General features: G+C 44.4%; 1 long non-coding RNA gene across 4 annotated transcripts in view; it reads right to left on the bottom strand.

The window, feature by feature from the left end:
* Nucleotides 1-23517: 23517 nt before the first annotated feature.
* The window catches only part of LOC142819250 (uncharacterized), a 58174-nt gene continuing 55527 nt past the window's right edge, over nt 23518-26164 (bottom strand). For 3 of the 4 annotated variants that reach the window (XR_016347653.1, XR_012897067.2, XR_012897074.2), the window contains 2 exons: nt 24405-24581; nt 23518-23833 (listed from right to left, as the gene is read on the bottom strand). This is a non-coding gene — a long non-coding RNA (uncharacterized LOC142819250). The remainder of the gene's footprint in view (nt 23834-24404; nt 24582-26164) is intronic. The other variant, XR_016347654.1, reaches the window with a different exon arrangement.

The raw sequence follows: 26164 nt of genomic DNA, 5'->3' as shown, positions 1-26164 counted from the left end.
ATGCTGTTCCCATTCAGGCAAAAGTCCCTTTTGTGCAAAACTTTTGCACAAAAGGGCCAGTGTAGACAGCTGAGATTTGTTTTGCGCAAAAAAGCCCCGATCGTGAAAATGGTGATCGGGGCTTTTTTGCGCAAAAGCGCGTCTAGATTGGCTACGGACGCTTTTCTGCAAAAAGTGCTTTTGCGGAAAAGCATCCATGCCAATCTAGATGCTCTTTTCCGAAAATGCTTTTAACGGAAAACTTTTCCGTTAAAAGCATTTCCGGAAAATCATGCCAGTCTAGACGTAGGCCCAGTGTCTCTCTTAACCAGCTCCCCAGCCATGATCAACAGACAGACCCTCCAGAATCTATGTGCCTTGGCTTCTTCTGCAACCTATATGCCTATGTAAGTGTGTGAATGCCTGAGGGCAGGAATGAATGTGTGTGAACGAGTGAATGAATGGAGGTGTGTGTGTGTGTTTGTGTGTCTGAGAGAGAAATAGCTGGTCCCTCTTTAGTTTCAACCTTTGGTGGCAGCAGCTCTATCTTCTTTAGTTTATCAGTAAACCCATGCTAGTGTAACCCTGAGGGTATGTCTAGACTGCTTCCCTCTGTCAGCAGAGGGATGCAGATTAGACAGGTCAACATTGCAAATGAGACAGAGATTTAAATATCCTGCACCTAATTTGTATAAAAATGGCCACCGCGTTTTGCCAACTAAGCACCTTGTCAGCAAAAAGTGGCAGTCTAGAGGGGGATCTGTCGAGAAAGAAAGCCTTTTTTGACAGATCCCTTATGCCTCCTACAAGGAGGTTTACAGGATCTGTCAAAAAAGGCTTTCTTCTCAACAGATCCCCCTCTAGACTGCCACTTTTTGCTGACAAAGTGCTGAGTTGGCAAAATGCGGTGGCTATTCTTATTCATATTAGGTGCTGGATATTTAAATCCCTGCCTCATTTGCAATGTCAACCTGCCTAATCTGCATCCCTCTGCTGACAGAGGGATGCAGTGTAGACATACCCTGAGTGATCTCCAGTGGGAATTTTTTGGGGTAACAATCCCATCTACATGTTAGTCTTTAAAGTGCTGCCAGACTATTTGTTGTTTTTTAAGTTTTTCCTGTTACAGACTGGCTTGGCTACCCCTCTGAAACCGTTGAAATATACTTAGACTCCTGAAAGATGTTTGACTTGGTATTGCATGTGATTTTAATTTTAAAAACAGAAAAGATATCCAATTATTACTGCACACATTAAATAGATTGAAAGCAGGTTAACACATATGTCTCAAAATGTAACTGTAAACAGGCAAAATCATCACAGAACAGGTGTCTTTCCTGTGTGTTCTTGGTCCTACACTGTAACTTTTTTATCAATGGCCTGAGAGAAAACACAACATCACTACAGATAAAGTTTTCAGGTAATATAAAAATTGGGGAATGGTATACAATGTCTCTGATATAGAGCTGGAATTGGATTGCTAAACTGGGTTCAAGCAAACAATATATATTTTAATATTGCTACATTTACTATATACATCTAGGAACAAAGAATGTAGGCCGTGCTTACAGGATGGGGGAGTCTATCCTGGGAAGCAGTGAGTCTGAAAAAAATTTAGGATCCCGATGGATAATCAGCTGAACATAATCTCTCAGTGCCATGCTGTGGCCATAAGGGCTACTGCAGTCCTTGGTACATAAATAGTGAATATCAAGTGGGCTAGAGAGGTAATTTTGCCTGTTTTTGGCGCTGGTGTGACTGCTGCTGGAATACTTTGTCCAGATTCTGGAAGGATGTTGATAAACTGTAGAAGGCACAGAGAAGAGACAGAAGAATGACTAAAGGAATCAAAAACATGCCTTACAGTGATAGCCTCATAGAGCTCAAACTATTTAGCACAACAAAGAAAAAATCAAGGGGCGATTTGATTACTGTCTGTAAATATCTAGATAGGGGCCAAATATTTAATAATAGGCTCTTCAGTCGAGCAGAGAAAGGTATGACATGATCCAATGGATGGAAACTGAAGCTAGACAAATTGAGGCTGGAAAGACAGTGTAAAGTTTCTGAGGTTTGTGGTGGATTCTCCATTATGGACCATTTTAAAATGAAGACTGGTAAATTTTTTTCAAAAAGATCTGCGCTCAGAATTACTTTGGGGGAGTTCAATGGGCAGTGATATACCAGAGGTCAGGTGACAAGATGATTCCTTCTGACCTTGGAATTTCTGAATATGCCTGGAGATACACAGAATCAATAGAAGATTTTTTCTTTGATTTCACAAGGTGTAAAACTGGGCCCATACTTTGAATCTCAGATTATTTGGATTGACCTCTATTAATACAATTAGTTATTTTTTCAGATTTGCTGCACATAGCAATATGGTAAGGAGGGAGGGATTTGTGAAATCTTCTTACTATATATTTTAGAAATGTGCATTTGTCTGCCTGCCTGTCTGCATCTGGAGTCCATTTGTTCATGAATTCCTCCAACACAGTAAGAGCTAGGATCACCAAATTTGGTAGGCAGCTTGCTCTTATCTTAACTTAAAGCAAAGTCAGGATTTGGTTGTGCTAGAATGGGATGTTCCTGGAATTTGATTGTTTCTCATAAAATAGAAAGGGAGGGGGTCTGTTTGGAGGGAGTTATACTACAGAATGACCATAAGGTGGCAGCAAGGGGCCAGAGATGAGGACCAGGACAGCTATGACCCCACTGAGCCAGGAGGCATGGAGAAAGGGACAGGTATCTACTATATTTTTCAGAGAGTATGTCTGTTTCTGTGTCTGTTTGTGAGTCTGTCTGTCCCCCCAGCTGGGGGACATTTACTCCTCTCCTAACTGTGCCTGCTGCTGCAGCATGGAGAGATGCTTCTCACCTGGTTCCAACCTGCTGTGGTGAGAGAGGTCTAGGGTTGTCTTCTCTTCTTGGGGCAGCCTGCTTACTGAACCCTTCATCCCTAGCCCCACCCTAGAGCAATGATTTAAATAAAGAAAAACAAAACCTATTTGAGTTAGGGACCTGAGCAACACCAGCTAAATCTAGTTTAAAGAAGGTACAAGAACACAGGAAGCCCCTAGGGACAAAGGAAACAGAAGAAAATAGCCTGTTTCAGGGGACACTCAATTTTATTTTCAAGAATCTGCAGAGTTTTTTGTGCACATGAAGAATATCTGTGAAAGCTTTTAGAAACAAACAACATACAAAAAGGCAGAGAAACAGCACTGTTCCAGTTAATAGTTAAATTAAATAAACTGCTAACACTACAAGAACTTAAGTTTAATTTTCTAATCATAGGTTTAAGGCAGTGGTTTTCAACCTCTCTTTCATTTGTGGACCCCCTAAACATTTTTGAATGGAGGTGCAGATCCCTTTGGAAATCTTAGACATAGTCTGCAGACTGCTGGGAGTCTATGGACCACAGGTTGAAAACAACATGTGTAGTGGATTTTTAGTAATCTAGGAAAATCTCTTAGTATAAAGATTTAATATCTGAAACTTTACATAACACTCCAATGAAAAGTTGTCGGCATTTTTACAGTAGCAGTACTGCCAACTGCCACAGCTCAAAATCCTCAAGATTTTTGAAGATAATAAATTGGGTATTACTTTGACCTGTGTTCTGGTGCTAGAGTCCAGAGAACTCAACCAAGACCCAATCCAAGAGGAAGGTACAACAAGGCAGTTGGCAGGGTCAGGTGAAACAATAAGGCAGAATCCAAGTTACAACCAGCAGGCAACGGCATGTTGCTTAGACAAGGCCATAAATGAAGCAGGGAATTTCTATATGGTCATGAGCTGAGCAGATTATGGAACCCAGGAAGCTGATCTCCTTAAGTTTGTGAATTTTCTGGTAATTTGCTCTGCTGATTGTGGCACGGCAATGAGTACTTCCCAAAAATCTCATGGGCCTGGGTTCGACACCACGGTCCTGAGATCACCAGCCCTATTCTTGGGGTGCCAAATGATTAGGTATATCTCGGTGTGCCTTGTGAAAGAGGTTCCCTCCTCATATATGGAAATACAGGATATCATGGAAAAGATATTCTTCTTGTCCCCGAATCTGAATTGGTGAGGAGGAAGGGATTCAGATACATTTTTGGTTAGGGAAGGGATTATTGGAGAAGAGTTTCATGTAGGAAGCATGAAACACAGGATATACCTTGAGGGACTGGGAAAGGGTTGATTTGTCTGCATGTCTGGTAAAAACCTGCATATTGGCACTCTGTTTGTAGAGGGTGGACCTGTCTTGAACTGTTTGGCCAATAGTCCCATTGTGAAAATAGGACCTTCCTGTCAGTGGCAGTTATCTTAATGTTTGTACACATCAAAACGTTGCTTTAGCTTCTGTTGGATGTGGGTTATCCAGTCTGACGTTGCAGGAATTGTGAGTGCTATGAGCAGTGGAGGATGAAAACGGGGTTGAGACCTGGAGGAGATTGAAGATGATCTGAGCAAACGTTAATGCCCAGGAATCAGCCAGTTAAAGGGCAGTCCAGATCAGTGTTCACATCAGAGTCCAACAGTTAGGAGAGTCAGTGCAAGGGAAAGGTACAGCAAGATAGCTGATGGTGTCAGGTGAGGCAGCAAGGCCAGATTGGGTGGGATTGCAAGACAGATCAGGCAAGGTAGTGAGGCAGGGTCAAGTAGAGTGTGAATAGCAACTGGCAGAGAATAGGCTTTTTGTTCAGACAAAGCCAAAAAGAAAGCAAGAAGTTGATATAAAGTCACCAGCCAATCTGAGTTAAGACCATATGGTCCAACACAGAACCCGGGAAACTGACCAACCAAGTCTGAATTCACTAGCAATTTAATGAGTTCGTATGATCTGACAGACAAGGCTACTTCCCAAGAACCCAGTGGGTCAAGGTTTGAGAGAAGAGTCCTACCAGCACCTTCATTTATGATGCACTGCTTTCCCTTGATTACCTCCTTCAGTTATGTGACTTGCAATTTTAAGTGCATCAAGGTGAAAGGGATAAACAATGAATAGATTGCAAGGCCAGAAGCAACCCCTGAGATAATTTAGTCTGACCTCCAGTATAACATATGCCATTGAACTCCCCCAAAACAATTCCTTTTCAACTAGTGCATATCTTTAAAAAATACAGCCTAAATTTTTTCAATGTTGGAGATTCCAGTCTTGGTAAGTTGGTCCAAAGGTTGATTACCTTCACTGAAAAAATCTAGGTCTTATTGCCTGTCTGAATTTGTCTAGTTTCAACTTCCAGATATTGGATTGTGTAATATTTTCTCTGCTAGACTAAAGAGACCATTATTAAATATTTGTTCCCCATGTAGATATGTATAGGATGTACTCAAGTTGCCCCATAACCTTCGCTTTGTTAAATTAAAGAGATTGAGCTCCATAAGTCAATCACTATGAGCAGGCTTGGCAGAATTTAACTCAATTTTTATTCTAATATATAATACAATATTTATTTTAACTATCTTTTTATTTTTGTCAAAGTAAATGTTCATTCTTTTGCCCAATTATGCATATTAAGCATTTTTTTTAAAAACGTAGTCAACTAAAACTTTCACAGTTGTGGGAAATCATGAGGGTAGATGTCAAGGAATAGAAGAGTGAGGTTAAGGTTAATTAATAGGCTTTAAGTTTAAAACAAAGAAAAGGAAGTTTTTCTTCAACCTGTGGAACTCCTTGCCAGAGGATGTGGTGAAGGCTAAGATTTTAACAGGGTTCAAAAAGGAGTTAGATAGATTCATGGAGGTTAGGTTCATCAATGGCTATTAGTCAGGATGGCTAGAAACAGTGTCCCTGGCCTATTTGTCAGAAACTGGAAATGAGCAACAGGGGATGGATGACTTGATGATTGCCTGTTCTGTTCATTCCCTCTGGGGCATTTGGCATTGGCCACTGTCAGAAGACAGGACACTTGGCTAGATGGACCTTTTGGTCTGACCCAGTATGGTCATGCTTATGTTCTTATTTATCAATAAAAACATAATCCTTTCAAGCATAACTACAAGCCTTTAATCCTTTAATCATCCTCATGGCACTTTTCTGAACCCTCTCATTTATCAGCATCCCTCTTGAAGGATCACAGCTCCACTTCTTACTGTGGAACTGACTATTACTGTGATGTCAGAGAAAACCACGAGGCTGCAGGTGGAACCTCAGTAGGTCATGGGCTGCTGTGGTGAAGGAGGGCTTCTCATGTGGCCCACCCACTATTCGTGATTATCCATCCCTGCTTTATGCTGTATTTGTGTGCCTGTCAGAGACATACTTTTCACTTCTTGAGTCATAGTGCATGAACCGTAAAGGGTCTACATCTCGGGCATTTTACTGAAATTCTGTTAAAGGAGTTATATAGAGTTATTAGCAGAGCTGGTAGAAATGTTAATAGCTTTCAATGACATTTTCTGTATTTTTAATGACAAACCAAAATCTGACAAAAATGTATCATAAAAAAATCTATCTGCTTGAAACATCTTGCTTAGAATAACCCCAAACAGAAAGGCTGCATCTAGACTGGCATGATTTTCTGCAAGAGCGTCTTGATTGGCACAGATGCTTTTCTGCAAAAGCACTTTTTGCGGAAAAGCATCCATGCCAATCTAGACGTGGTTTTGTGCAAGAAAGCCCCGACTGCCATTTTCACCATCGGGGCTTTTTTGCGCAAAACAGTTTTTAGCTGTCTACACTGGCCCTCTTGCGCAAATACATTTGCGCAAGAGGGCTTTTTCCCTGAACGGGAGCAGCATAGTATTTGCGCAAGAACACTGACAATCTTACATTAGATTGTCAGTGTTCTTGTGCAAATTCAAGCGGCCAGTGTAGACAGCTGGCAAGTTTTTCTGCAAAAGCACTTGCTTTTGCAGAAAAACTTGCCAGTCTAGACGCAGCCAAAGTGAATTATATTCTTTGACTGTTAGATATATGTCATCCCAACATAGTCACCTTTCTGTGTAAAGGCAGAAAGAGCTTCACACAAAGGGAGAGAATCCAGTAACCAAAAGGAGGGAACTACATGCACATACACACACTCTGTGGAGGTTCTTTTTCTCAGAAACTCTTGTTTCCTCTAGGGGGTACTTTAGTGAGAGTGTTCTGGATAAGACAATGTCCAGTTACCTACCTGTATTATGTTGCTCTTCAAGATATGGATGCAGACATGTATTGACTCAGATATGCATGCACCTAGCTCACTGAAACCAGAAAACTTTGCTTCTGCCCTCAGGTCCTCTCAGCCTCTCTCAAGGCTATGTAAGGAGAATGCTAGCCTGAGTCCTTTCATTTCCTTCATTTGGAATCCAAAACTAGAGACTTCGATGAAGAGGGGACAGAGGGTGGGCTATAGAATTCACACCTTCACCCATGTCTCAAAAAAGAACGGTTACAATGCAACAAGTAACAGTCTTATCTTTTTTGAGTCCTTTCAGACATGTATTCCACTCAGCTGCTGCACAAGCTGTACTCTTAGAAGGCAGGGCTTGGAGTCTAATTAAACAATGACTGCAGAACGGCCTCACCAAAATTTGCGTTTCAAGCAGATGCTGTGGTAATCTCATAATATTTGGCAAAGAAAAAAAAAAAGAAAGACCATGAGGTAACCCTGCAAATGTCCAATTTTGAAACATATATGCAGCGGATATTGCGTGGACTGTGGAAGAGGGGGAAAATAGCTTGAACTTCTCCATAAGCCACGGTAATACAGGAAATCATCCACCTGGAAATAATCTGTGTGGAGACTAGCTATTCTTTTGCCCGATCACACAGAAGACAAAAAGTTGAGGCAATGAATAAAACTAGAGAACCAACTTTGTCTCAGCCAGGACGGCACAATACGTATCCGTCTGGCATGGTCCAGTATCAGTTTAATGATAACCTGAGAGGGAAAAGGAAAAGCCATACATCAAAATTTCACCCCAGTTCAGATGGAAACCATCAGTTAAAGATCCTGAATGGAGCACAGGAGACCCCATTCCTTGAAAATCAATCTCACGATGCTGTTCTTTAGAAATGACTCAGAATTGTCTGAGAAAATCCTGCTGATGTAGTTGGCCAACTGGTTTTGAAAGCCAGCTGATTTTAACTGTGCTACTATGGGCATGATGTCTTCCTTGAAGCGAAAATGCCAAACATTCATTGTTTCCTGAGAAAGCTGATTGGAGTGGGCATCTCACAGCTTCTTCATACACAATATTGTGGTGCTATTGTCGGTGAACTTGCAAACAGCTTTTCCCCTGATCTTATGGTGGAAGACATGGTATGCATTTGTAAATGGCTCAAAAGTTCTAGTACCCTGATGTGACATGATGCTTCATGCTCCGATCACAAACCCTGAACTTTCAGGCTGCGTCTAGACTGGCAAGTTTTTCCACAAAAGCAATTGCTTTTGCGCAAAAACTTGCCAACTGTCTACACTGGCCGCTTGATTTTGCGTAAAGACACTGATGTTCTACTGTCTGAAATCAGTGCTTCTTGCGCAAATGCTGTGACGTTCCTGTTCGGGCAAAAGCCCTTTTCCGGAAATGTTTTTGCGCAAGAGGGCCAGTGTAGACAGCTAAAAACTGTTTTGCGGAAAAAAGCCCCGATGGCGAAAATGGCGATCGGGGCTTTCTTGCGCAAAACCGCGTCTAGATTGGCACGGACGCTTTTCTGCAAAAAGTGCTTTTGCGGAAAAGCATCCGTGCCAATCTAGATGCTCTTTTCTGCAAATGCTTTTAAAGGAAAAACTTTTCCGTTAAAAGCATTTGTGGAAAATCATGCCAGTCTAGACGTAGCCTCAATGTCCCTAAATGCACCCCACAACCTATTGTGGAGGTATCAGTGACTACAGTGTGGTCAGTGTAGGACAAGCAAAGAGGACACTCTCACAAACACTGTTCTGCTCTGTCCACTACTGTAGAATGTTCAATGTCTCCGGAAGCACTTGGAGAAAGACTGACAATCCAGGTGACAAACCAGCTTCAACAACCAGGACTGAAGATGACAAAGACTCGGTCTAGCTCACTCAACTACATTAGTGCATTTAGCCAATTAGCAGTTTTTTGTGTTGGATTCAAAGTCAATTTTGTTTTGTTCAAAACTAGCCCCAGTCGATTGAAGAGGTCTGGGGTGAACTGGGCATGACTTAGAACTTGTTCCTCAGACCTGCCTCTAATTAGACAGTTGTATAGGTACAGGAAGACATAAATTCCTGTCCTTCGGAAATAAGCCACTACTACCGTCATGCATTTGGTAAAGACATGTGGGGCTGATGGCAGGCCAAAGGGAGAACCATATAGTGAGAGTACTGACAAGCTAAAAGGAATCTCAGAAACTTCCTGTGATCTGGGAAAAGTGCCATGTGGATATAAGGCTTCCTGCAGACTGAGAGCAGTAAACAAGTTGTGATTCAATGCAGGAAGAATTGTTGCCATGGCAACCATGCAGACACTCCTATAATTGACATATCTGTTGAGACTGCAGAGATGGAAGATAGGTCTCATCCCACCCTTGGGAACTTGGGGATCAGGAGGTGCCAGGAGTAGAATCATTTTCCCCAGTGATATTAAGGAATCTCCTCTGGAGCTCCAAACGCATAGGAAGTCTGGACCTGCTGAAGAAGCTCTGATGCCTGAGAGTGGTGACTGAAAAGGGATGGATAAAGGGGTGGGACAGAAATGTGTAGCATAACCCGATCCCATTATCTGCCCGTTGTTCTAGCTGCCCAGCGCTGTAGAGGCAAGCCAGCCTCTCCCTGGGCCGAGGTGACAAGCCGAGATAGTCATTCAAAGCTGTTGTGCTGCTCTTGATATGAAAACCAAATGGGCTGCCTGCCCAATGGTGGAGGAGGACAGGCTGGTTGGCTAAAACTAGATTGATGATCAGATGGTAAGAACTCTAGAGTCGATAGAGCAGTGGTGGGCAACCTGTGGCCCATAGGCTGCATGGCGGCCCACCAGGTTCCACCTGCAACCCGTGGATGCTTTGGCTGTGCCCCTCCCCCACGCACCTCTGGAGTCCTGCATTTCCCTGCTCTTCCCTGTCCCTCCCAGCACTTTCAGAGCATGCAAATCATCTGATTCGCACTCAGTCCCTACTTCTCTTCTTGCAGGCTGCTGTGGTCCACTGAGGTGAAGGAGGGCCACTCATGTGCCCACTCACAATTTGTGGGTGACCATCATTGCTCTAAAAGCTCAGGAGCTATTCCAAAGTTCAGTAACCACCAGGATCTTGTCATCATTACCACCAGACAGCTCTCTGCAATAAACACCTTAAACTGTTCCCTGAAGGATTCTGCTGCCATTTCCCTAAATGTGGACATGATGTCCCAATTTACAAAGTCATGTTTAGCTGGTTGGCAATACGCGTTTGCAGTGAACCGGATTTCCTCCCCATCAAATTTAACCTTGTGAACTCTTTGCCTTTAGATGTGGATTTATACCACCCCTGCCACACCCTTCTATTTGTTGCCCTCCATAATGAGGGAATTAGGGAGTGTATGTGAGAAAAAAACCACTTCAAATCTTGAATGAGGAAAAAAAAATCTCTTCCCAGTATACCTAGCTGTGGGCATCACAGGGGCTGGGATAACCCACAGAGATTTGGCAATATTGCTTCATATATCAGGAGAACAATTCTCTTGGGATCTCATGACTGAAGAATATCCACTAACTGATGGGTGTTCTCCTGGAAAAATTCAGCTTGAATTCCCAGTGATTATGAGTCAACAGTGTGCCCTTGTAGCCAAGAAGGCTAATGGCATATTAGGTTGCATTAAGAGGAGCATTGCCAGCAGATCCAGAGATGTCATTATTCCCCTTTATTCGGCTTTGGTGAGGCCACATCTGGAGTATTGTGTCCAGTTCTGTGCCCCCCACTACAAAAAGGATGTGGACGCATTGGAGAGGGTCCAGCGGAGGGCAACCAAAATGATTAGGGGGCTGGAGCATATGACTTATGAGGAGAGGCTGAGGGACTTGGGTCTGTTTAGTCTGCAGAAGCGAAGAGTGAGGGGAGATTTGATAGCAGCCTTCAACTTCCTGAAGGGAGGTTCCAAAGAGGATGGAGAGAGGCTGTTCTCAGTAGTGACAAATGGCAGAACAAGGAGCAATGGTCTCAAGTTGTGGTGGGAGAGATCCAGGTTGGATATTAGGAAAAACTATTTCACTAGGAGGGTGGTGAAGCACTGGAATGGGTTACCTAGGGAAGTAGTGGAGTCTCCATCCCTAGAGGTGTTTAAGTCTCGGCTTGACAAAGCCCTGGCCGGGTTGATTTAGTTGGAATTGGTCCTGCCTAGAGCAGGGGGCTGGACTTGATGACCTTCTGAGGTCTCTTCCAGTTCTGTGATTCTATGATTCCTCTCAAAGGGTATGTCTACACTAGCCCCCTAGTTCGAACTAGGGAGGCTAATGTAGGCATTCAAAGTTGCAAATGAAGCCTGGGATTTAAATAGCTTGGGCTTCATTGGCATCTTCCCGGGCGCCGCCATTTTTAAATGTCCCTTAGTCTGAACTCCGTGCCCGCGGCTTCACGCGGCATGGAGTAGGTAGTTTGAATTAGGATCTCTAATTCGAACTACCGGTACACCTCGTTCCAACTTCGAATGCTTACATTAGCCTCCCTAGTTCGAATTAGGGGGCTAGTGTAGACATACCCAAAAGGTTTTGATATGATTTTAAATCCTCTGGTAGAGGTGAGGAAGATTCAGGCCCTGTAGCAGTGCCTGGAAAAGAGGAAGAAGAGAGAAGCAGAATCCCCTGTGATAACACATCTCACAATATCAAGGATTCAAGCTGTATCAGATCAGAAGGAGCCCATCCCCACACAAGTCTCTGTAGCACAGTGGCCCAGCTGGAGTGACTACCAGGGTGATCAAACCCTGGAACAAGTGGACACTTGGGACATCACCTTTTGAGGACTTTTCAAAGGATTACATGGAGGTCACTATCTGTAGGGATATGGCTAGTGGGATCTAGGCCATGAAACTTTTTTCCTTCTGCAAAAGCAGTTGCTATCCTGGTACTGATGATGATCCCTGGATGGCTTCAAAACCCTCAGAGAGGGAGACATCTCTGCATGTGATCCTGAAGATCCTTCTAAGTATTCCAGCGGTAGCAGAGGAGACACTCCAGGCAGAGCTAACAAATGGCTTCATCATCTGCAGTCCAACGAGCCAGGCTCATTGACGCCAATGATGGAACAGATGGGGCATCATACACATACAGTGCTGAAGCTGGCACTGGTGCAGAAGACAAAGATGGTACTTGACCTGCAAATGTAGATTGTGCTGAAGTGTTGTCAGTACTGAAGATCACACTGTGCCTGCAGTCCCCTTGGTACAGAACTAACAGAAGCTCTGAGCTTTGGGTATGATGCAGTGCAGATGACAATGCCAACTCCAAAAAGTCTGTCAGTGGTGCAAGGGATGCTGACAACACAACAGATGAGGTCACAAGAGTCAAAAGCTTGTGAATCAGTGGTGAATTAGGCACAATGGGCGCACTGTCAGTGCCAACATTGCTGTCATCAGTCAGACTCAACAGACACTACCAGGGCCACAGGTCAATGGTACAGAGTCTAACTGATTAGGCTTCAAAACAGGTGAGGAGGCCCCATTGTATCCCATATACTGAAAGATTCACAGGGCCAGTGCACATTCTTCCTAGACAGAGAGAAGGAATTGCTTCAGACTCTGGAATGGCCCTGTCCATTTTGTGAGTGCTTTTCCTCAGGGGAGCAGAGAAAAAAGAACGATCCCTCTTCCTCCTGCATAAAGAATCCAAGCCCCAGGCTGAATAAGTTTTGACATTCTTTGGAGCACCTGATGATCTGTGGTGGTCCCCAGCCCAAACCTCATTAGGTGCCGTTACAAACAAAAAAATTCCTCACACCTGCATTCTCTTCTTAAAGAACTTGAAAATAGAGTTTTTCCTGAATGTGCCCATCCCCAAGGCACAATACTAGATCAACTATTTATACGCTAAACCACAGAAACACTGTAATAACCAAGGTGAGCTGAACAATGGACACTCCAGCACTCCCATAAGTAACGTGTACGGGCCACTAGTAAATATACCAATTCCATATGGGTACGTCTACACTAGCTTGTTAGTTCGAGCTAGGTAGGATAATGAGGGCAAGCGGAGTTGCAAATGAAGCCCGGGATATTTAAATCCCAGGCTTCATTTGCAACTCCGCTTGCCCTCATTATCCTACCTAGCTCGAACTAACGAGCTAGTGTGGACATATCCTATGATGGGCAACATTTGGCAAGTGGAGAAGGCATTATCCCAGGCAAAACTCTAATCTTAAACTACACCACCCTAAACTAGCATGCCAGGTACTGCTAGATTAACTATTTATAGACTACTCCACAGAAACACTAGGATGACAAAGGTGAGCTGAACACTGCAATGAACACTCCACCTCAAGCTGCAGGTGGTGAGAAAAAACTGAGCGGGTCTGTGCACTATCACCTTAGGTAATCATGTAGGGTGACCATATTTCCCTGTGTTGAATATGGGACACCTGGTAAAATGGACTTGTATTCAAGCCAGTCTAACATCAGTCAATCAGAACTATGCAGTACCAACATTAACTAGTAACGTCAACTTCACTGAACTCCTGTTAGAAAGAAACACTGAGTAGATGAATTCTTTTTATTTACCTTCTTATCTTTAAGACTTTAGGATTCACATGGAGAGAGGCCACACACACACACACACGCGCGCGCGCGCGCCTAGCTGGGCTCCTGGGATGCACTCACCTCTCCCAGTACCTGGTGCCATGACATCCCAAGGCAACACATGGAGGGAAACAGGGTCACATGCCTGCCCAGATTTCTGCCAGAGTTCACACCAGAACATGGCCAGCAGCAGCCTTTCAGCACTATATGGGATGGAAGGGACGAGGAGCTCTTTCAGCTACTAGAGTGTGGGGAAGGGATGACTTGACCTGTGTCTTTGCAGTGCTCATCCTTTCCTGCCCACATAGTGCTGAATAGCAGCTAACACCTCCACATAACACAGCTGCCTCCTGTTCCCTAGCTATAACGTGGGCAGGAAGGAGTTAAACCTTAAGAACGCCTTGTTCACCAAGGCCCAGGGAATCGGACTGAAGGGTTTTCAGTGGTCACAGAGTCTCTCCGGAAGAAGTATCCAGGGGACTGCTTGGGGAATGTAGCAGTCCCACGCTCCCTGGGGGCAGGACCCAGGATGTGGGAGGAGCATGAGCGGCGAGTTATATGGGCTCGTGGTGTCCATGCTTCAGCAATATTCAGAGCCGGGGGCCCTGCTCCACCAGTATTTGGAGCTGGGTCTCTCCGGCCCTGCTTGGAGTGGACCCCGGCTCCCCCGCGTGTCCTCCCACCCTGGCCCCAGAGCATCTCTCCCCCGGCCCCGGCCCGTCTGTGCCATGTGCAACTTTCACTCAGCTCCCCCTTGCCGGCTGCTGCCACTATGCATGGCATGCTCAAACAGGTGGGCAGGGAGATGCCTGGGCGTAATGTGACATCACGGCCTGGGACTTTAAAACTGCTCGGCGCTGTGTGGCTGAGTTGTGGGTTCGGAGTTCAGGGACTTCGGGGGTGGAGCGCAGACTCCAGCCCCGCAAAGTGGAAGGCAGAAGGTAGGGGAGGGGGAGGGAGAAAACTAGGGGAAGGGCTGGGAGAGGAAGGGGCTTGTGTGGAGGGGAAGGGGGAAGAAAGGGGAAAGCACCAAAGGGATAGGGTAGAGGAAAGGCAAATTCCAGGGGCCCAAGTGCAGACAATAAGGAAAAAGGCAGGAGGGGAGGTGTCAGTGGGAGAGGGACAGGGTGATGCTGGGAGGAGAGAGGGTAAGGGAATTGGGGGCTGGAGGAGGAGGTGCCGGGAGAAGGCTTGAAAGAAGGGGTGGGCATGAGGAAGACCGGGATGGAGCAAGTTAATTGTGAGGGCACAGAAGCATGAGGAGAACGGGGGCAGACGGTAGTAAGGGAGTGGGCATCAGGGAAAAAGAGGGCAAAGGGGGCAGGGGCAGTGAGGGAAAGAGGAGGCATCAGGAGGGTGCAAGACTACGGGAAGGTGCAGGTGCCAGGGGATTCTGGGGGTGAAGCAGAAGGGCAGACACCTGCAGGGGAGGGACTAGCACCAGAGGAGAGAGGCAGGGCAAGTTTGTAGAGGAAGGTGTTAGAAGAGGGGATGAGGAGAGGTAGATCACATGATCAGAGTGGGGCTACTGGAGGAGTGGGCACAAGGGGGAGAGAAGGGCTGGTGGAGGTGGGCAGGTTGCAGGAGGGCTGAGGGCAGTGAGAAGGGCAGGAGTCAGGACAGCAGAGGAGGGTGAGGAGTTGGAGGAGCAGCAGGCACCAGGGGCTCGCTGCCTCCTGGGCTGGTGTGGACCGCCTTGCCCCCCAGGAGTTGGTCGAGGGCGGGGAAGTAGGGATAGGTGGCAGCCCCTGCTGTGGTGCCACCCCTGGTGGCCCTGGCGTACGCCTGCCGCAGCTCTTTGACTTTCAGGCACACCTGCTCCTGGGTGTGCCTGTGTCCCTTTCAGGCCATGGTGACCACTATGTGGCCATAGACGGCCACGTTCCTCTGCCTAGTGCATGACTTCCTAGTCCAGGATGGCGTGCACTGTCTACGGCCCCTGGCTGGCCCCTGGGTGCTGGGGGACTGGGCGGGGGACGGCTGGCTGTCACTGGCTGCCTGGCTCATCCTGGGGCCACTGGGTCAGAGGCAGAGACTGCTGGCAGGCCTGGCTCTGGCAAGTGCTGTCTGGCCAGAGTCTACCCCTTTAAGGGCCCCGGGGCTGGGGGAGAGGAGAGGAGTTTTCCTGGTTTGGCCCAGAGTGGCCACCAGAGGGAACTGGGAAGGGCTGGAGGCCCCCTAATTCGAAATAAATGTCTACATAGCACTTATTTCAAATTAGCTATTTCGAATTAGGCGTTATTCCTCGTAGAATGAGGTTTACCAAGTTTGAATTAAGCGCTCCGCTATTTCGAATTAAATTCAAAATAGCGGTTTGTATGTATAGACGCTATTAAAGTTAATTGGAACTAACGGTTGTTAGTTCGAATTAACTTTGTAGTGTAGATATACCCTAAGAGATGCTGAATTTTGGCATCTAACCATCTCTCTCTCTTCCCCCACATTCGTGGAAAAAAAGAGAGCTGCACTCATAGTTATTGTCTTGTATGACATTATTCATAGCTATCAGTGTAGGGGAAGAGACCACTATAGCTAAGGTTGCATGACTATTCTCCTTTGTTTGAATTGCTTATCATGTCAGAAATTTTCACATAGTGGATATTTTTCAAGTCTGTCCAACAGGTCAGGTTAACAATATTATCCGGTGGGTTTCAGTTTAATCATTTTCAAATATGAAAAAAATAATTACACTGTCCTTGTCCATAGAAAGAATTCTGCAACCATTTTTAAGAACTCCAGTACAGATCCATCTGTGGAAAATTGAAATTAAATGAGGAAATAGCCCTCACTGAGTATAATAGTTTTTGAGTGTTCCAGTGAAAATTGGATTTGCTTTGTCTAAGTAATGAGCATTTGAAAATTACACTTGGTCTATACTCAATATATTTTAACAACTATAATGGCATTTTTAATAGTAATCATTTAACATCCATAGGAGACTTTGCCTCATTTGTTATGCTTCAAATACATAAATTATTGTCATGGACTCTGGTTGTGTGCCATAGGCAATAGTAAAAGAAATAGAGGTAAGCTATATGATAGAAGAAGCCGCATTTTCATGAAGAATAAAGTGTTTTTATACTATTTGTAAATCATGCTGGGATCCTTTAGGGTAAAAACCACTACAGAAATTCAAGGTATAAAATTATTATATAGTGATAGAAAAATAAAAGCAGTAACCACAGACAGGAATAACAACCCATTTTAGGGATTTCGAGGAGGATGTACAAAAAACAAATCAGAAATTGAAATATGGATTAAAGTTTCACTTAATCTGGGCTGTATATAACTGTGGACTGACCACAACCATGTTAAGGCAGGATTCAAGTTCTCTGTGAAACATTTGCTGGTCCACAGGAAGAGTTTGTTGCATTAAGTAATTTATGGGGTGCTAAGAAGTTCCTTAAGCTATTATTAAAAACATACAAAATCTTCCCTGGTTAGAATTCTAGTAACTCAGACTTCTAACTAAGCAGAACTGATAGGGCAGCCTTTTGATGTTTAATGAGTTCTGCAGCAGATGTGAGATGTGATAGACAGGGGAGCCTTGGTGATTTAGTGCTCATGAAACGAAATGATGAGATCCCCTCCTGAAAAAGAAAATGTAGCTAAAAAGGACAGTTTTTTTTCTTCTTTTTCAGCCCATGTGGTTTTGATTTCCTCACCCCGTGCCTCTCAGTGCTGGCTCATTTCCATTCAAACACACACAGAACACTGAAAACTAATTAGCCTTGGATACAGCCACAGGAAGTTAGGCTGCCAAGTCCCCTTTCCCCCACAATTCCTCAACTTTCTCAGCTTGCCTCAGGCCAAGGGCCTTGCACTGGGCCTCTCTGTGTAGGTTGCCAGGTCTAATTTTACAATTTCCCTTCACCTTATCAAGTATGCCCCAGGCCTGACAAAGGGGAAAGGATCAGAGCCAATGTTGTGTTGTGGGCCTCTCCCCCTCACACCCAGTCCCCACCCACCTCTTTTCTTTTCTGCATCAACTTTGGGAGTCTTGCTCATATCTAGTTTCTCTGTTGACTTGTTAATCTGACCTTTGCTAATGCTTTTTAAAGGAACCAAAGAGAACTTCAATGTCTTGTAAAACTTAAGAGTCCCCCTTCTCCCAGACTTTTCTTGAAGGTTAACACATTTTCCCAAGAGTCAAAGCACCACAGGTGTCAACCATTCGCAAGCATCTCATTTCAAAGTAGATCTCACCGCAATCCCAATGCAAGAAGCCAGAGCCTGATTAGAGGGAAGCAGCAGGCTGAATGCCAGCATTCAGTGGGCAGAGATGCTCCTTGTGTAACATACTAGAAATTATCCACTTCATTCTGAGTGGCTGGGAAGTTATGGTTAAAAGAAAAAACAAATTGTCAGAGTCAGGATGGAGCTGTGGGTTCTTTTCCTGGTTTTGTTATTGACTTGCTGTGTGACCTTGAGCAAAAGTCACTTCAGCTCCTGGGAACTCAATTTCCCCATTCATAAGATGGCAATAACATTGCTTCCCCACTGTTGTAAAGTGCTTTGAGATCCATGAATGAAAAGCACTATAGAAGTGTGAATAGAAGGTCCTTCCGTGTCAGAATGGAAAGAAGGACATAGGGATTGACATACTGGATCCAACTGCAGTCAGACTTGGCCAGTGTCCTGTCTCTGGGTATGTCTACACTACCCCCCTAGTTCGAACTAGGGGGGTAATGTATGCATACCGAACTTGCTAATGAAGCCCGGGATTTGAATTTCCCGGGCTTCATTAGCATAAAGCCGGCGCCGCCATTTTTAAAAGCCGGCTAGTGCGAACCCCGTGCCGCGCGGCTACACGTGGCACGGACTAGATAGTTCGGATTAGGCTTCTAATCCGAACTATCTGTACGCCTCGTGGAAGCCTAATCCGAAGCCTAATCCGAACTATCTAGTCCGTGCCACGTGTAGCCGCGCGGCACGGGGTTCGCACTAGCCGGCTTTTAAAAATGGCGGCGCCGGCTTTATGCTAATGAAGCCCGGGAAATTCAAATCCCGGGCTTCATTAGCAAGTTCGGTATGCATACATTACCCCGCTAGTTCAAACTAGGGGGGTAGTGTAGACATACCCTCTGAGGCTACATCTAGACTTCAGGCTTCTTTCAGAAGAAGCTTTTTTGCGAAGAGATCTTCCAAAAAAACTTCTTCCAAAAGACAGTGTCCACACTGCAAAAGGGCATAAAAAAGCAATTTGCTTTTTCGAAAGAGAGCGTCCAGATTGAATGGATGCTTGTAAAACATCTGGACCCTTTCTCACATGTAAGCTATGATTGCTATGAATGGAATGGCCACCCAAGTACCTGTGCTTTTTCCTTTTTCCTCTTTCCTCTTCTTCCGAAAGAATTCCCTCTTCCTCGTCCACACATGCCTTTTTGCAAAAGAGCTCTTTCGCAAAAAGGCTTCTTTCTCATAGAATGAGAATTACCAATGCCAGAAAACCCCTTCTGTTCTTTTGATTTTCTTGTGGAAGAACACAATTGCAGTGTGGATGTTTCTCAAGTTGGAAAAGTGGCTGTTTTTCTGACAAAACTCTGTAGTGTAGACATACCCTGAGAGTGGCCACAACTAGATGCTTAGATGAAAATGTAAGGTAAACTGCCCTCACCTTTGGGTCTCAGCCTAAAAGAGATTAGTTTAAACCCTGAAGCATGTGGTTTAAATATTCCTCCAACAAAATATATAAATAATTATGATAACACTGGGTATTCCTGATAGCTATATAAATGTTCAATCCTTTTTTGAATCTTGCTAAGTGCTTCACCTCAACAATCTCTGTGGCAGAGATTTCTGCAGTTTAGTCACGCATTACGTGAAAAAGTGTTTCTTTTTCATTGTTACTCGTGGGAGGCATATGGGGAAACCTGCAATGCCACTGTCGGTGCTGTACTTCCCCTGGGAGTAATAAACACTGATCTTCAGTCCATGATGTTGTTAATCTGCCATCTTTCTTCAGCATGACATTAACTTCAAAAAGTTTATGAAGAACAAAAGCAAAATATTAATAGAAGTGTTCAGAAAACTGAGGGTGGAGAGGGAAGAACAGAAAGCTTCTACCCTGGGTTGCAAGGTGACGGTATATATGTACGAATGGGAAAACAGAAAGGCCAGTTTTGAATGAATATCATGGATGGCTTTGATTTTAGACCACACTTGGATTTTGATTTGTTTTTTGTTAGCGTTCTTTCCATGAAATACAATCACTGCACTTGTTTTGGTAGACCATGGAGCTGCTACTGGAATTAAGTTGTTCTCACAGCCCGTGAAATGTCCTTATGCCATTTGATTTTATGTTTTTTATCTGGTTCACCAAACACAGCACAGATATGAGGAGGGTGATTTCATTATGCAAGTGGTCCTAAGACAAAATGAGAATGAGCTCAGAAATGTCATGTCCTAAACTCTGATTCAGCAAGAGACTTAAGTACATGACTTACTTAAAGCACACTAGTCATCAGTGGGACTTCTTATGTGATAAAAGCAAGGCATTTGTTTACATACCTTGCTGGATCAGGGTCCTAAAGACTCGCTGACTCTTCATGAATACCATTCTACTGAATGTGGAGACCATTCGGAGAATGATTTAAACAAAAATGGCATCATGTGTTTTCTTATTTCCCTCAGGTTTATATTTCCTGGGGTATTTTCAAGAAAATAGCCTCTTTGGTTTCCATCCCTCACTGATGGCAGCACTCTTGTTTGTGTTTTTCATACCACTAGGGGATGCTACAGAGAAGGGCTTAAATCCAACTGGATCCATCCGTATCAGAGCTTCAGCAAATATTTTCAAATCTTGGGAGTCCTGGTGCCTCTCATAGAGCTTGAACCCTGGCATTGCCTGTGGAGATTCAGCCTCAAGCTCTGGCCTGCTCCACAGGGCTAAACCCCCAAGCCCTGGTGTGCCCCATGGGGTTGAAGACTTGAGCCCTGGGGCTCTGGAAAATACGCTGTGAGAATTTTAGTCCTGCTGCGATTTCAGGGAAGGAATAAGCAGCAGGGCTAGATGACTCCCAGGACCAGAGGATTCTGTTTTTATGCTTAGGTCCCTATTTTTAAATGTATTGAGGAAGAGAAAGCAAACGTTATATGTGAGCAGAGTTGTCTCTGTGAAATAAGAACATGTCCAGAGTATATTAGCTAAAGACTGGCTAAAAATGCAATGGTCTAAAATTCTGGGGCATTCAGATTGCTAATTCTCATTCAGCTCATTATGCAAAATGAGATTAACTGCATAGTTAATTAATAGATCTATAGATTTGAAGGCCAGAAGACAACAGAAGTACAAAGCAATTAAACTAATCAAAAAAAAAATTTGACCAGAGGATGAGGAAGACAGCATAGTGTCTGCACACTAGGGCTACATCTACACTGGCATGATTTTCCGAAAATGCTTTTAACGGAAATGTTTTCCGTTAAAAGCATTTTCGGAAAAGCGTGTCTAGATTGGCAGGATGCTTTTCCGCAAAAGCACTTTTTGCGGAAAAGCGTCCATGGCCAATCTAGACACGGTTTTGCGCAAAGAAGCCCCGATCGCCATTTTCGCGATCGGGACTTTTTTGCGGAAAACAGTACTGTGCTGTTTACACTGGCCCTTTTGCACAAAAGTCTTTCGGAAAAAGACTTTTGCCCGAATGGGAGCAGCATAGTATTTCCAGAAAAGCACTGACGATCTTACATGAGATCATCAGTGCTTTTCTGGAAATTCAAGCAGCCAGTGTAGACAGCTGGCAAGTTTTTCCGCAAAATCATCTGCGGAAAAACTAGGGCTATATCTACACTGCAGTGCTATTTTGGGATACTGGAGATATCCCGAAATATCTATCCCGCATATTAACAGTGCACCCATTATTTCAAAATATAATGGGCTCGCTATTCCAATGTCCCCGTAACCCTCGTTCCACGAAGAATAAGAGACATTGCGGAATAGCAGGTTATTTCAAAATTTGGTGCTGTGTAGACAGTGCCAAATTACGAAATAAACTATTTTGAAATTGACTCGAATAAACTATGCAATTTACATAACTCAAATTGTGTACCTTATTTCGAGCTACAGATGTGGTGTTGACACGCCCTAGGAGGGGAGAGGAATTTTGTCTATATTTATTTTGCAGAGAATACATTTCAAAGGTTAACTGTACTATAAAAAGGTTTGTCCTGTATAGGCTCGGCAGTTTAGATTATGAATGCCCCCCAAACAACTAAATGGGTGAAACCAGACACTCACTATGCTCTCGAATGAACTCACACAGGAAAACGATAAAAGACAAAAAATCCCTATTACTTCTGTGAGAACACTTTTCACAAAGGGCATGTCTACACTACAGAGGAAAATTGAGGCTGCTGCTGTCGATCTTCCAGGGTCTGAATTAGTGGGCTAGTTAAGACAGCTAATTTGAAGTGAGTAGGGTGCTCCGATAGATGCCAGTAACCCTGCTTTCATGAGGAGTAAGCGAAGTCGAAGAAAGAGTGTTAAATGCCACGTTAAGCTACCTGGTCTTTAGCTATGCAATTAATGTAGCTGAAATTGCGTATCTTAATTCAACTTTGCCCTGTAGCATAGACGTACCCAAACTGATCACTCTACATCTGACCTATCAGTACTCATCCTCACAGGAAACCCGCACAACACTTTGAAAAGACAAGTGTGGGAACTTATATTCAGAACCCTGCTAAACACTAAAAATAACTGGCTGAAAATTATTTCTGGCTGATTACAACAATTTGTAACCAATGACATGTCTCCCCCCCTTTTATCCTATGAATGCAGAGATCTTAACTAGCCACTCTGCTTTGAATGAGCCCTTAGAATATGTGCTAATTGCTTATGCAAACCAGTCTGTTCCATCTTGTATTTAGCTGTGATGCTCAGAGTTGCTTTCCCAGACCTAAAGAATAGCTCTGTGTAAGGGTACGTCTAGACTACATGCCTCTGTCGCCAGAGGCATGTAGATTAGGCTACCAGACATAGGAAAATGAAGCGGCGATTTAAATAATAGCCGCTTCATTTAAATTTACATGGCTGCCGCGCTGAGCCGACAAACAGCTGATCAGCTGTTTGTCGGCTCAGCGCGATAGTCTGGACGCGCGGGTGTCGACATCAAAGGCATTTGTCGACCACCCAGGTATGCCTCCTGGGATGAGGTATACCTGGGTGGTCGACAAATACCTTTGATGTCGACACCTGCGCGTCCAGACTATCGCGCTGAGCCGACAAACAGCTGATCAGCTGTTTGTCGGCTCAGCGCGGCAGCCATGTAAATTTAAATGAAGCGGCTATTATTTAAATCGCCGCTTCATTTTCCTATGTCTGGTAGCCTAATTTACATGCCTCTGGCGACAGAGGCATGTAGTCTAGACGTACCCTAAGCCTGAATACTTGTCTCTCGCACCAAGAGAAGTTGGTCCAATAAAAGATATTGCTTCACCTACATTGTCTCTTGGGCTTCAGAGGGGTAGCCATGTAACTGGAAAAACTTAAAAAACAACAAATAGTCCTGCAGGACCTTAGCAACTAACAAAACATGTAGATGGGATCATGAGCTTTGATGGGCACAACCCACTTCTTCAACAAACGAAGATATTACTTCACCTACCTTGTCTCTTGGGGACAGGACTCTACCTCCTAGTATTGGCTTTGCCTTTGGAATATGTTGCTTTTACCTTTTGCTTTTACTGTTGGGCTAGGATGTGGCAGCAAGCCTGGGATCAGTGATTTGGTTGAGGCGTATGCTCTGGTTTCAGAAAGCAAATAGTTTCTCTCACACAAATTTCTTTATGCCTTATTGTGGATACGTTCTGTAGAGTATACTTGACATAACACTGTCCTATTGCATTAACCACAATGGATCGTGTAGGCACCTGAATTGAGTGAGAAAGGGCTGCACAGAAAGAAGATGAAAACCATACATACACAGGTTTATTTAACAGGAAGTCTCTTGTGTTTTATCACAAATTCATGGGGTGAGAGCTATGGTAGCAGAAAAGGACACCAAGTTAAAGATAGAAAGGAAAGGTTTCTTCCTCTGAGAGGCTCAGATCTGATCTCTTCAAAGATGGCCATCTGCCTACAGACTAAAGTTGTTCATCGGTTTCAAAGACCTGCTAACCATGTTATCAGTATTTTTCTTTCACAGAGTCAAGAATCTTGTTAACGTTGACTGTCCATGATTTTTCCCCACAACGATAGCAGAAATGTGGAAGTCATGCTGAAGGGGAAAGAAAGAGGAGACAGCAGAGTATCAGTAAAGCATTTCAGTGCAGCAGACTCACTGTTTACTGCCATATAATCACACTGAGATGACTTATAGGAAAACAAAGAACATGTTTATTAATAAAGAACAGAGATTTAAGTCATACAAAATAAGAGAAAAAGAGACAGCTAGAGTTACCAACAAAACAGAGCATGCTTGCTAGTGGCTAAGACATTATGGCTACGTCTACACTGCACTGTAGTTCAAAATAAGATATGCAGTCTGAGATACGCAAAGTGTGTATCTCATTTCAATCTTATTTCAAAATAGCTTATTTTGTAATTTGGTGCTGTCTACACAGCACCAAATTTTGAAATAACCTTCTATTCCAAAATGTGCTTTACTTCTCATGTAATGAGGTTACAGGGACGTCAGAATAGCGAGCCCGAAACAATGGGCTTGCTGAGTAGATACAGGATAGCTATTTCGGGATACTCTGATATCCCAAAATAGTGTTGCATTGTAGATGTAACCTTTATTAGCAAGTTCCAATCTTTGCTTAGGCAGGTTTCTCACATCAAATTACCTGCATATCTCGCCCTCCAGGACAGAAAATCTGCCTTCTCAGAATCAGAGTGTGCAGACTGCTTTGGTCCTTAAGTGATGGATAACTTCACTCCTGATTAGTTACAAGTCCCATGGTGTATCTCCTGCTGTCTCCCTTCTTGCTGAGCTCCTGTAGTACATAATGGGAGTCACAAACCTGCAAGCACATCATGGGAGATACAGTTTGGCTGGGGACTGAGGCGCATGGGGAGAAAAGATGTATGAAGCAAGCAAACCATGACTCCCATGGGACACTGCAGTGGCATTTCTAAATAGCAATGTTTGGTTTTCAAGCAAATGTTTTCAGTCTGGGCCCAGAAATTTTTCAGTTTTCAGGTGTCTGAGTTTTTTAACAAAAAAAACAACCAAACAAAAAAAGTGTATTTAATCAAAAAATCAATTTTCCATCAAGTAAAAATTTAGACAATTTGTTTTAACCAGCCGACTATTACATTGTAAGCTCTTTGGAACTCAATGGAAATTAGGTGCATACGCATCATTTGTGTCTTTCAAAGCAGTTTGCATGGTATATAATTGCATGGCATGATATTATTGTCCAAATCACAAGGTCAGTCTTACAATGTGCTGCAGTGTGTTATTCTACACTACAACATACATTATGTGGATACCGTGTGTACTTTGGTCAAGGGGAATTTGAAGTCCAGTGTTGGTCTCATTCTTTGTGGATGCATGATAAGTTTGGAAGGGAGCAGATGCATCTGACATTCTGTGACTGCATAATACAGTTCTATACTTGAAAAGTTCCTAACACATTGTGTGAGCTATCAAGAATAAACAAATACATGATAATCAAATGGATCTGACTGGGACATGCAGTGAAAAAACACATTGAAAGGATGGATGGATGGATTAGATCTCTGTAGCACAATCCCTGGGGTTTTGGATGGTATGTCACTGTTACTTTAGACACCTAGTTTTGAGAAACTATCTAAACATATAATACCTCTGTCCCCAGGCTGGCCTTTGGGAGAAGCTGGCAGGTGGACTGCACATATACACATACACCGGGGGCTGTGCTTGCCAATCCCCCTGTTGCGGGGTGTAGGCAACCCTGGCTCCCCCACTGGCCACCGGGGAAGGCTGGACTGCGGCCCCACCAGCCTGGGCCCTTACCCCCTTCCCACAGCTAGGGTCCCTTCTCCCTTCCCACTCCCCACCATGTGGGTTCTGCTGCTGGCACAATGTAGCAGCTGTTTTTAAAACACCAGCAGCCACCCACCATGTGGTGACTGCCAGAGCTTCAGCCAGCTGCTGTGTGATGGCTCAAGGGAATGGGGTGCACCCCAGTCCTGACCACCCCTTCCCAGTCATCCCCCCAGTGCAGGTCCTGCCACCACCTTCCCACCCCTGCATGGATCCTGCTGCTGGCACCCCGATCAGCTGTTTTTAAAATGGCAGCTGCCTTCCACCGCAGTCCCAACCCCCCCCACCACCTCCCTCCAGTGCAGGTCCCACCACCAGAGCCCCATCATTGTTTTTAAAACGGCAGCCACCCTCCACAGGCAGCTGCCGGAGCTTCTGCCAGCTGATGTGTAGTGGCTCAGGGGGCCAAGGTGTACCCCAGTTCCAGCCCCCCCATAGGCCTCACCCCCTCCCACCCCCTTGCCATGCAGTCCTGTCCCCCGTCCTTCCCCCACAAGGCCAGCAGCAGCTCTCCTTCAAGGTGCAAAGAAGGTGAGCACTGCTGTTGAAGAGTCAAAGAGCCATATTTAGGCCCAT

This window comes from Pelodiscus sinensis, chromosome 1 (assembly GCF_052426305.1).
Source record: "Pelodiscus sinensis isolate ZL-2025 chromosome 1, ASM5242630v1, whole genome shotgun sequence".
NCBI classification, from domain to species: Eukaryota; Metazoa; Chordata; order Testudines; family Trionychidae; genus Pelodiscus; species Pelodiscus sinensis.
The sequence above is the reverse complement of the archived record's forward strand: the minus strand, read 5'-3'. Positions and strand labels throughout refer to the sequence as shown.